The 12,715-nt window shown below is 42.7% G+C and overlaps 1 protein-coding gene across 1 annotated transcript in view; it reads right to left on the reverse strand.

Moving 5' to 3' along the window:
- Window positions 1-12,715, reverse strand: part of mecom (MDS1 and EVI1 complex locus) — a gene marked incomplete at both ends in the record, with an annotated part of 127,450 nt that overhangs the window by 88,269 nt on the left and 26,466 nt on the right. The window lies entirely within an intron of this gene.

Consider the following 12,715-nt stretch of genomic DNA (forward strand, 5'->3'; position numbering starts at 1 on the left):
CACGGAGAGAGACAAGTTCACATGCAGACGATCAGACAGGTCACTAAGCGAGCAAACGGCCATGTAGCGCGACACACTGCCGGCCAGGTGTCACACGAGGAGACAGAAAAGACACTCAAAGCCGGAAATGATTCACAGGAAGCTGCAGGCTCCCCCAGCGTGCATCTGACGTGGGCAGCGCCTAACGCGGGCTGACAGGCCACGGTGAGAGGGGGCTCTGCTAATGAGGCTCCGCAACCCATCCCTGGGCTGAGGAACATTCCTAAAGGGCTGCCTGTGTGACACTGTACCGCTGCGCTGTCAGCCATGGAACCTTTGATCCACACAGATACACACACACACTTCTTGTTCACTGGCCATGAAGTAACCGTGCTTCTGATTGACTGAACGGGTCACAGTGATTGGCCACAGGTGGTCATAAACTAACCTGAGAGATTAACTCAAGACCTGGACAAAGTCATTGAACTTTTTCATGTGCTCTCCCCCTTTAAACTGACACAACCTTTACCACTATACTCGATGAACAAGATAAGCCAACTGGGTTGCATATAAATATCCTTAAAAAATGTGCAAGGTCAAAGCACAACGTCCTGTGAAAAGTAATGCAAAACTGTCAACTACCGCAGCAGTTCAGGAGCTGTTTTCCTCTGCCGGTTAAGAATCATAATTCCCTGTCAAAACGTGCGTTTGCTGTTGGGAACAAAAAACCCAACGCATGAACACATTGTGCTGAATCAGCTGTCTATTACAGATATTTGGCAGCATTTTCTGTGTTATGCACTATGTTCGTGTATTTGTGGAACCAGATCTACAACTTAAGTATTTTTCAGAGTGATTCCCTGCAGCAATACCTGATCTCAGTGTCTACGCAACTATTGTGTTTGACACACACACTGTGTGGGCCCAGCGAGTTTGAGGGGAATTTTATTTTAAAGACGTTGCTGAGCCGGGCCGGGCATGAAACTCAATGTGGCTTTCGGAGTCAAGGTAATGATTTTTAGCACGGAGTACCGCGGTTATAGTCCTGGATGTGAAGGTTGCCATATGGTAGAGGGAGAAGAGCTTTTAAAGGTAACTGTATCCCCCCATTGCTGTTTCTCCTTTGACATGTCCCCCCCCTCACACTGGTCTCAAAGTTTATATTTGATTTAGACCAGAAATTCCCCCGGTCCAATGGACTCCACGAGAGCATTTCAGCTCATAAACATATATGTTTCTGTAAGGTAAACATTAGCAGAGAGCATATATGCTATGTCCAGAGTTTTAAAAATTGTGGTTTCGTGTGCAGATGATTGATAAGTCAAAGACCGGAGCTGTTCTTAGACGTGTGGGGCAGTAGGGACACTGAGCACAGATGATCGGATTGATATGTGTGTGTGTGTGTGTGTGTGTGTGTGTGTGCGTGTGTGTGCGCGCGTGTGTGTGTGTGCATTTCAGGGTGTCTCAGTATAATCCTGTTTGTTTGTTCAGTAATGGACATTACTTCATCATTGCAAGCTGACGCCCTTCATCAAAGAGGGAGGTCTAAAAGAATTCTGGGTAGCGAAGGGGAACTCCAGCTGGGAGCAGCACCATGACTTCAACTGCATCATCAACAGAGATGGCGCATCAGGATAGTACAAGAACATAAAATAGTAAAAAAAAGTTAAACTTTGATGTTGATATCTGGAAAAACACATAAGATTTAGTGCAAAATAATGAGGAAAACAGCATTATCGCCTTATCAAAATCACTCATGGGCATCAGAAAATACACCACGGCACTATGCATGAACACAGATATGCGAATATGTTTGTTTGTATGTTATTATATGTATTTAAATGTTCTCGCTTGACGCCGTATTCATTAATTTTTATTAAGGAGGGAAAACATTTGTTCCCGGGCCTGCTATCTGCATGGGTGGAATGATTTTCACCTCTGCCACGAGGTGTTGGGCGGACTCATACATCACACGATTACCCCGAGCAGCGAGCAGGGCCGCCATCATCAGGGAGTGAATTAAAGATGATAGAAGGAGCTATTAATCACTGTGACAAAGCCCTTAATGGAGGTGTGACCCGGCCACTGCCGACGGGACGCCAAGGGGACGCACCCACGGGACAAATGGATACATATGTTTACAGAGAGAAATAACCTACCTGTGGACATAGTTAACCCCCCCCCCCCCCCCCCCCCCCTCTCTCTCATTTTTTTCTGCACCTCTGTCTTTCCTGCACTTACACATTTCTTTCTGACAAATGTGTGTCTTTTGCTACATTCAACCATTTTACTCTGTCACCTCCTATGTGATAACAGTCAATAAAAAAAAATACATTGCTTTTTTTTTGTCGAAATTTTGTGAATTATGTACGTATACTCACATAATCTGATTTATGTATACTCTACAATTTGTTACAACAAATATTTATGGGAAGCTAATGAAAAATTATATTTAGCAAACAACAGTTTTGGTAAATTTAAGTTTTCTGCCCCAGTTCCTGCATCTCTGCTCGTAATGCACAAAGCTAGACAGGCGATAACACTGTAATGTGTAAGGTGGGAACATTATTCATCTATTTAACCTGCGCCCAATTCAAAGACCACTTCATCGAGCCAGATAGAGAGCTAACAGTTGACTGATGGGGTCTTAGATCATGAAATATGGAAATGAACTCCTCACCTTACGAGGACCGGCCATCATGCTTATCTGTAGACATCATTTGTTGCCTGTGATAACAGACAAATGGGACAGGGACGGGGACGGGGGGCTTACCCTTGTATTGCAGGTCAAACATAATCACACATGATCCCCTCCATTAGTCATCACATCCAAATTCTGAAACTGAACTCTTCATCATTCCTCTCTTTTCTATTTCTATCTCTACACCAGGAAAAGCACGAGTGTTTGTGCCGTTTCTCCAACGGTATTCATGCTTTTCCTGGTGTAGAGATAAGAAGCAGAACCTTCTTTTTTTTATCATGGTTACTGCACTGCTACTAAACCAACTTAGAATTTGTTTGAAGCATTCCAAATTTGAGGGAGGGGTTGAGGGGGCTACGGCACGATTGCTGTGATTGCACGTTGATTCATTTGCCTGAAAAATGAGAATACCCTGAGGGAGATGTAGGCGTAAACATCTGAGAGACAAGTCATTGTGACTAAATTCAAACGAAAATAAAAATAATTATCTTCAGTTAATTTTAATTTTAACACTCTTACAGCAACTGCCAAAGAGAAAATGGCTGCTGTTGATTTGCTAAGCACAGTTAATTACAGTGCATCAGTTTGTGCCTAGATTCCCTCAGCAGGGTGTATAGGAGAGCGTTTGGAGCCCCATGCCCTCGGGAGAGGCAATAAGCTTCCTAATTAACTCTGTCTTTGTGCTTAATTGAGGCCTTAGCGCCGCTTTTAGGGACTCTTTTGGTCCGCGGGTCCATTGGGGTGACTGTGGTACTGAGTGTTACAAACCACAAACTCTCATAGCCTTCGGTGGCTGTATATGTACAGTCCGAGCCAATTGTCCATAATTTATCTCTAGAGTGAAATTTACAAATAAAATAGGACATTTGTTAATGCTGCTGTCTTTCCCATTTAGTCTTTCTCAAACTGTAAAATATCTATTTAAGAAACATAAAAAGATCATTGTTAAAGAAAAACAAAGGTTATGGGACGAATTACACCTGGTAGCTGAATTATCCTTATTTTAAAATGATGAAATGTAGCTATAGTTGATTTTAGGTATTTGAATGCTTTTATTTAGACCCTAAAAAATGCTATGAAAATAGCATTAAATACCCTTAAAATTGAGGACAAAAACAGGTAATACTGCAGGTACTGTATTTCTGAATAAAATGCCATTATTACAGTTATATTCACAAATCTAAACATTCATTTGCTTACATACAGGCACTCATTGTACAAACTGTTCAAGCACACACACACACAGACACACACACACACACACACACACACACACCACAGAGTAACAAGAGCAGAGCTCTTTACGCAGTCTTAATTAATGACAGCATTGTCTATGTTTTTTCACCCTTATGTTAGTCAACTGCTCCCTGCTCCAAATGGAAAACACTCCATTAAAGGACCTGGGCCGAGTTACCAATTAACATCGCACAACAAACTGAAACTTAGAGTTGGTCCCTCTGTGCACATACACACACAGACACCTAATTAATTAGCATTAGTTGTGATTAATAATGAGGGTCCTTTAATGGTAAATCTGCAGCTCCGATGGCAGGCTGACACTACAAAAGGGTCTGTGTGCGCGACAGGATTTATCTGGGCTGCTTGGGGATTTTAACATGTTTCTCACAGGCCTGACAAATGGCCTATTAATTATCTAATGTTGTCCGACAACAGCCGCTTGATAAAGATGTATGTTTGGACAGGGTGAGGAGGGGAAGATACAGCCGAGGAAAAGGGAGAAGTGTGTGCGTGAGTGTGTGTGTGTTGGCTTGTTTGCATATTAAAAATAATTAAAGAAAAGTACGTGAGAGTGGAGAGAGACTTGAGGAAAATCATACAATTGTAGACTACCAAATGGCACACACATCAGCACACAATTTAGCAGGTTCTCTAAAAAAAAAAAGAAATGTAATACATTTGTGTCAAAAGACAAATGGCTGTGCTTCTACTTATGTTGTTTGGGATAATCAATATGAAGGATTAACAAAGCACATTTATTTTTAATGAAATGCAAATGAATGAAGTCTTGACGACACAGACTTGGATGTGCAACACACTCACGTACACACACACAGGTTACGTACTAAAACCACAATCAATATCATCAGCGAGGAAGCCTCAACATCAAACCCAACCACTTCATATCATTAACTCTCTAATAACATGCAGCATATGGGCAGCTCGCTCCCTCTCTATCCCTCTCCCTGATTCAATCTCAGTCCTGAGTCTAATTTGTGGAGTTTATCTTCCGGCTGTATGTTGACAGGTGTTCCTAAGTGGGATGCCGGTTGCCAAATGATTTTTATGATTGTTTTAGCCACACATTTGGACTAATGAGATAGGATCCCAGTTGGACGCTAACTCAAGCCTGTCAAATGTAAAGCAAACAGAATAACAACCCGGCGCTCACATTGTTTCCACAAGCCATACATCAGCCGGGGCGTAGAGGGAGGGCCCTCCGAATCACACGCTGACCCCGGGATAGAGAAGATGAGAGGAAAGAGTGGGAGAAAAGGAAAGAGGAGGGGATACGAGAGGAGAAGCAGGGGGGGGGGGTGACGATGAGATAGAATAATTCTGCAAGTGCGGGGAATCTAAGTTATCAGAGTACTGTAGTAGTTTACTATAAGAAACAATATTGTGACTTCATACATTTTGACCATTACTATTTAAAATTAGGTGAAAGAAATAATAACCCTTTGTGCCTCTCCATATTCTGTAAGCATTTGCTTATCATATGCGTGAGTCACTGATGTATAAGTGTGAATGCAAATAAACAAACTTTTCAATATATTGATTTATTTGTTTTCTCCTCTGAAGTGACGTGTAGAAAAAAGATGTGTTGATAAAGGTCATTAATCCCATCATCTCTCCTGTCTTCGCCTCCGATTCAATCCAAACTCAGCACCCCCAATCCTGCCACGCCACACACCCTAAGCTTTTGATTTGTTTGTTCTGGGCACCTGTGCCATTCCTTTCATCCATCTCCCTGTTCCTCCACCGCAATCCCTCGATTCTTTTAGAAAGAAACAGCAGTGATGTCTACCTCCAAAGAACAAAGACACCAACACTACACCAAGTACCACTGAAAGGTGAAACGAGAACATAAACATGACAATCGGAAAGCAGAAAGCCACATTTAATACTTAAACCAAGAGTAAAACCAAATGTTTATCCCAAAGTTGCATTAGCAACAACACAATACATGTCGATGCAAACATGCAAAGATGCATTCTCTCTCACCCTCTCCTCAATCTCCCTCTTTCGCTTTCATGTCATGGCTAACTGCCATTGGGCCCTAATATAATTATGGCTCACAGTTGTGCACATTTGAGAAATTGATTCCTTTGATGAAATGTGAGCGAGGCAGGTCTGGGCAGAGCAGAGAGAGACGTATATCCAGAGTGGTTGCTGCCAGCCCCCCAGCCCTGTGGAAGGCCCCCTGGGTACCAAACCGCCAGCTCAACCCGGCCCAGGCTGTCCCAGTCGTTAAAAGAAATGATAGCATATGCGCTTTGTTTAAGTTTGATGTCTTCATAATGTATTACACAATTAGATTGATTTGACAATTTCCATTATACTTGATAAAATATTTATGTAGGCCTGAGGATGCTAGTTCTTATCAAAGGGGGCGGATCAGTGCAGATGGGAGCTCTGGTCTGCAGCGGGAAGGCCATCAGTCAGTTAAAGCTCGGCAAAATTGTAGGTAAATACAAGCTGACTACTTGAAATTTCTATTTGTAACATCACATTTTTTTTATTTTGTAAGTAATGCAAGCAATCTTGAGCTCATTCTGCCAAGTGTTTGACATTAATAATCAGGCACACCTGATTGAGATCAGATGCACGATATATCAGTGAATGAATAACCTTGTCCAGGTATGTTTGCATTGTGCACAAACACTGAACCCTAAAGAAAAATAAAAAGCCTGCTGGGCATTGAGTGTGTAAAGCTGTTGGCCACCCTCCCAACAGAAAACAAGAACATTTTTGGCTACATACATTTCTGGCTATGGGCACATTGGCTTTAGATTAGCCTCAGTTGAAACCTGGAAAGCCAATGTCTGTAATACATCGTGTTGTTTGTTGTTAGCCCTGTAGTTCAATTTGTCCGGTCAGGGTGTTTGATCACTTAACAATATTTACCTCATATGGCCAACTAAACTCATGTGTGTCGCATCATACTGTATTAAAATCTAGGAAACTCGACTTTCTTTCCCAACTTTTGTATCAGCGTTGTATATTACAAGGCAAGGCAAAAATGCCAATACAGTAAATAAATCAATTTAAGCGATAAATTCAAACCGCTCATACTCAGAGGTGAGTCTCCTTCACCCTTCTTTCCTCCCTAATTCTCCCTTTCTTTTGTACCCTGGATGTCTCCCTCTTTCTCACCTGTCTCCCTCTCTCTCTCCCCTGTTCCCTTCACACCCTTTCTACGAACCTCTCACTGTGCGCAGCCACCCCACATCCATCACAGCCCAGAAATTTAAGGAGCCAAATTGGCCTCATCTGTCTCAATGTTGGATGCAGATGGAGTTTCTTCTGCTGAGGGAGGTGCAGTTAGTCACCCCTGCTGCCCCCACCCCTTCAATCTACTGCCTTAAAGCTAAGCCAGCCTGTGCCGTTCTCAACACTATAGAGCCACGTTATGTGGCCGGCTCCTGGAATAAAGAGGGCACAACGGTGAAGTGACCACTACACTGACCACACACACACTTCGCTTCATTCAGTTTTCTCTCAATCACATTTTTCTTTTTTCCTTTTCCATCTTACTCACTCTATTTCGTTCACTCACTCCCTTACTTGTGCTTACTCATATTGCCGGCACACACCTACACAAACACGGGCGGCGGTGGCCATAGCGCAGCCTGGTCAGACCTGGCTCGTTAATAAAGGCCCTAAATGAGGCAGCATGCATAAAACATGAAGCGCCGCGTGCTGCCGTAATGAACTGCTGCTCCATAATTGCATCTCGGAGCCGTAAAATGAAGACAAAATATTTGAAGAGGGATTCTGTCACCTCTCTGCAGACGCAACACTAATCACAGGCGTTCCGCGGGGCCCTTGGGGTCTCCTCTTGACAGAGAGCAGGGGCTAAACGCCCAGGGCGGCGACATTGGCAACACCCTCCAAGTAATGGGACATAATTGAATAATTGCTGATTAGAAAATAGGGGGAGAAGTAATAGCATAACAGTGTCCAGTGTGTTATCTGAAATGATCCCAATGGGAAGGAGAATATGATAATATGGCAGAGGAATGGGTAACCAAAATATATACATATATATATACTGTGCCAAACACCGACTGGGACATAATTTAATTAATTTAGGGGTCGGTTTATGTGCCTGAAATTGTTGTTAAGGCATAATAGATGAGATGGTGAAAAAGCTGGAATAGAATAATGTTGTTTGTACCTGTTTGGGGAACCAGATGGTGAATATATTAGGAGAATTCAGTCAGACAATCTGTTAGACATAGGAAACTAAACTGACCAACAAAGCAATCAAAGTCTTCAAAATTACATACCGATTTATTAAGAAATAATAACCTAAAAACCCACAAACCAAAGACCAATGTCTGAACACATGCGCACGCACACACACACACACACATACACACACGCACGCACATGCACACACAGACAGTGACAAGCCCAGAGACAGGCAGGCCTCTAGATGAGAGATTGGAGTCCCACCCAGGGGTGTCACCCAGACAGTTAGAGAGTTGCTGTAGTGACAGGGTGGCTGTGGTGACATAATGAAGGTGCTGTGGTTGTCACAGGGGGTCAGTGCTGATCACACTGCCCAACTGGGGGGGGGGGGGGGGGGGGGGGGGGGGGTTAGGGACACGTATAATGAATCCCACCAATGACAAATGGCCCTCAACTCGGGGCTGAGGCATCTGACAAACTCAAACTCATCACTTGGACACCTTAAACACACACGGGCGACAACAGACACTACTAGGAACAGACACACACAGATATTCTGTGATGCAACGGAAGAGCTATAAACATTCAGTAAACAATTGAAATATATTGTGTATAATCAGGGTGCTACTAAATCTCCATAGCTCTTCCATCTGCTTTAACAAGCTTCTCTTTGTTGAGAAGACTTTGGACATTCAGAAAGCCTCGGCTCCCATTTCTTTGCTCAGATTCATTTAATGAATCTTTTCTCTCACCTCCGGCTGCCACTTGAAACTGTTGAAAAAGAGCTGTTGTGGTACTACAGTGGCAGGTCAGAGGTTATCAATACGGGCATTGTTTAACATGCACAATGGTTCACATGAATTCAGAAACCCCCCCCTTTTGTATAATTCCGAAGCATGAGCATATGCAGGCTGAAAAGGTCTCATACAGATTCAACACAGAAGGTACCGATACTCCTTTAAAAAGCTGAATTAAATCAGAAACAAGGTCTGTGTTTGGGAAAGAGAGAAAAACTAACCATTGGAAAGCAGGAGTATTTTCTAATGTGACAAGGTGACCACCTACTACCAACCTGACATCCTCCATTTAATATTTTTGGATATGAATAGACTTTGTCTGAGGGTTTCTTTTCCACTCTCAGGGTCTGCTTGCCTCAAGCACTACCACAGCAGCAGGCCAATTCCACCTTAACTTTGTTACAGAACTTGTTACATACAATAATGTCCGCGGCTGCAGAGACTTTCCAAACCACAGTGTGACATGCGGAATAGACCCGGGCATGGAAAGGTCCTGGAGAGGATGTTTGTTTAATGATTGTTGGAAGGCTAACATTCAGCCCCGCGCCCCGAGCAACAAAATCCCCCTCGGAGCACTGAAGCTGTTTATGTTATTTGTTATGGATGTCAATTTCCCTCTATTTAGGAGGTGATATAACTGGGCAATACAGTGGGATTGTGCTATTGTATGGGGATTGTTGTCTGTGTGTGTAATACACTACACAGCTCTGCATGGGAGTCTGCTCATAAACAGTGTGGGTCATTGTCAAGGCTGAGAAGGGCATTCAGCTTGACCTGCCACTTCAAAGACCTAGTGGTATTGCGATTTTTTTTTTAAAGTTTGTAATCATGCAATATTATTTACTTTCATTTCTTTGATACACATAAGATATATTTATATTGCTGAAAGATATTAAACATTGTTTTAACCTCTTTGGATGACCAATGTACAATACAACAACAACAAAAATCAACTTCCTTAAAATCATTTTCTTATATTTTGCACTATTCTCATTTATATTTTAGAATAGGACACACTTTTATTCTTACCTGCATTTTATGCCTGTAAGAGAATGTGAGTGTGTGTTATTGTGTGCATGTGTAGGGAGGAGGGTAGACGGTGGACATAAATGAAGAGTGACAGCTGCCAAATGACAGTGAGATTGAGGTGGGAATCCAGAAGGACAATGAGGGAAGGAGAGGAACATGACAGTAACAACAACTCAGATTAGACGGAGATCACACACACAAGCAAGCAAGGGAACACACACACACACACACAAACACACAGACGCGATCACCGGTCCTACTCCGTGCTCAGGGGGGTGGATGGGAAATGCGGTCCTGTAAGGAGTGCTCAATGTGTCATTCAGACAGATGAGAAGGATCACAGAAATCCCCCGTTTCTTCTTCCTAATTCAAACAAACGGGGACTCTAAGCAGAGCCACATGGCCTCCCTTAATGACTGACATTTTGTTTAAGAACCATCCATAATGACCTGGTTTGAATTTAAATACTTGGTGTTTATTTCACAATGAGCTGCCAATATTCACCAATGAAAAATTCCAAAGGGCTTGAGTGACTTGAGACTGTTGACTTCATGCCTTTTCTCTCTCTTTGGTTTTCCAGTTTTGTACATATTTGGAGTGGCATGCCTGTGGAATTAATGACAGATTGTCTGAACATGAACATGTCAAGCATGATTTAAAACAGATTATCTGGAGATCTCTTACACTAATGCATTTGATATGCCATTATTTCTACAAGTGGGGTTTAATCTTTGCTACGATGGACTTACATTTCACCACAATGTGGTTCTTATTTTGCTCAGGGTGCATCTCTCTACATTTGACAGCTCTATTGACTGAGCAAATTTGCTCCATTCAAATCTTTTTACCATGGCTAATCTGCTATGTCTAACATCATATTAGGTCAGTGCAAAGAAACACTGACTTCATTTTAGAATAATTATGTACTGTATGAAAATGCAGAAACATTTTTGTATCAAATCTTAAAGAGGCAGCACAGTGCAGCTTCTTATATACCAGCAAGAAAATACATTTTAAAAGAACTATATTGACTAGGGAAATAAAGCAATTACAAATCACAACAGCACAAAGATTAAACTTCTTTTGAACCACTTGATACATTGACAATCCGGTAAAAAAAGTGCCAGGATGGAAAGCATCCCCCAAAGACATTACAAGTGTTGCAGCCAATTAATAATTGCCACATTCGAACCTGCTGCATGCTCTTGTGTAGCCAAAAATCAATCAAGGTCCACTTTTTTTCATATTGATGGTCTGCGTTGAGTGAAAGAATGCTAACTCTGAACTAACAAAGCCACAGCCATGTACATAGATGGAAATCAATTGTAATTAAAACTGAACAAGTGTTCCGCTTTATACACTCAAAGAGTGCATTGGTCATTAAATACATTTTCATCAGTTATCAGTTAAAGGTTTTAAATTAAGTGCATGGCTTCTGCCTCCTTTGGGATTGCGCTCAATGCTTCCACACTTGTGCTGCACATTTACCCGTGCTTGCTTTGCAATCAAACGGCGGCAAAATTAAGTATCAAACAAGTTAATGTTATGTGTCACTCTCCAAAACGATCTGTATTAGAAACACTTAATTAAACTTTCAAATTCAAATGTACTAATCAGTTTGCGGCAGAGTGGGCGCTTGTTTTTCCCACATGAAACGCCACGGCTGGCCAGCCAGGCCCATTGCCTGCTCATTAACATGAAGGTGTGATTTGCATTTCCTGATGGACTGTTCCAGTTTTTAATATCCCCCTTTCTGCTCTTGCATCAATCATGGAAGAGGGAGGCCACCATAGGCCACTATTAACCCTCCAAATCTGCCACAAAACAAATATTACAAGAGTTCACTAATTTGGAGATCAAATAGCCACTTGTCCATTATATAATTGAAATGAAGGTGGAGTGTTGCACTTCTGAAGAGCTCTATAATTACCAGCTGTTAATTGCACACTTGTGGTGTCTCACTTTTAATTAAAAAGAGCGGCTCGTTGCTGGATGATAAGCAACGGTGGAGAGGCAGCGGTTTAATCAACAAAGCGAGAGGAATTTGTTTCTGCTGTGGCCAGCAGCGGGTTGGAGAAATCTTCAAATAACCCAGGGAGATTAAAACGTGTCCATTAGGACCAGTCAGGTTTTATTTGGGGTGGCAGGAGCGAGGTGCATTTGAAGTCGTCCCGCTGCAGAGTCCTCGGCGGAGCGCGGCTGGGGGTGTGGGTCTAATCAGCCCGCTGCTGGCCCTGAGCGCTCAAGTGGAGGAATTGGACCCCGCTGGTGGTGAGAGAAGGAAGGGAGGAAAGGAGGGAGAAAAGGACGGAGGGAGGGAGTGGGGAAGGAAAAGCCCCCCCCCCCTCCCCCCCATCGCTCTCCCTTTCCTCTCCTCTCACTTTCTCTTTTCCTGTCTGAGTCTAATTGACTTTGTTTTGTGACCGGTGTGACAGAGAGCCAAAAAAGTCTTTAAACTACATGTCTTGCTTCTCGAGTTGTGCGTTTGCTTCGCACATTAGTCACTGGAACACAGCCTCGCAATCTGTACAAGCATGAGATATCTCTGCAGGATGTGTCAGCGCCCTTAGACAATACACAAACAACCTCAGGTCCCTTTTGGACATACCGGAGAAAGCCCTTCCACCTATTTCATGACCTATTGAACCGTGGCAGCACAATATAAACTAAGAAGAAAAAAAACAAACTTCTGTACTTGATAGTCCCAACATGTGGCTATAACTCACACTGTGTTTATATGAATGAGACAGTTACCTTGGTCAGCAACTCTGGG

Source organism: Pholis gunnellus (assembly GCF_910591455.1).
Source record: "Pholis gunnellus genome assembly, chromosome: 9".
NCBI classification, from domain to species: Eukaryota; Metazoa; Chordata; class Actinopteri; order Perciformes; family Pholidae; genus Pholis; species Pholis gunnellus.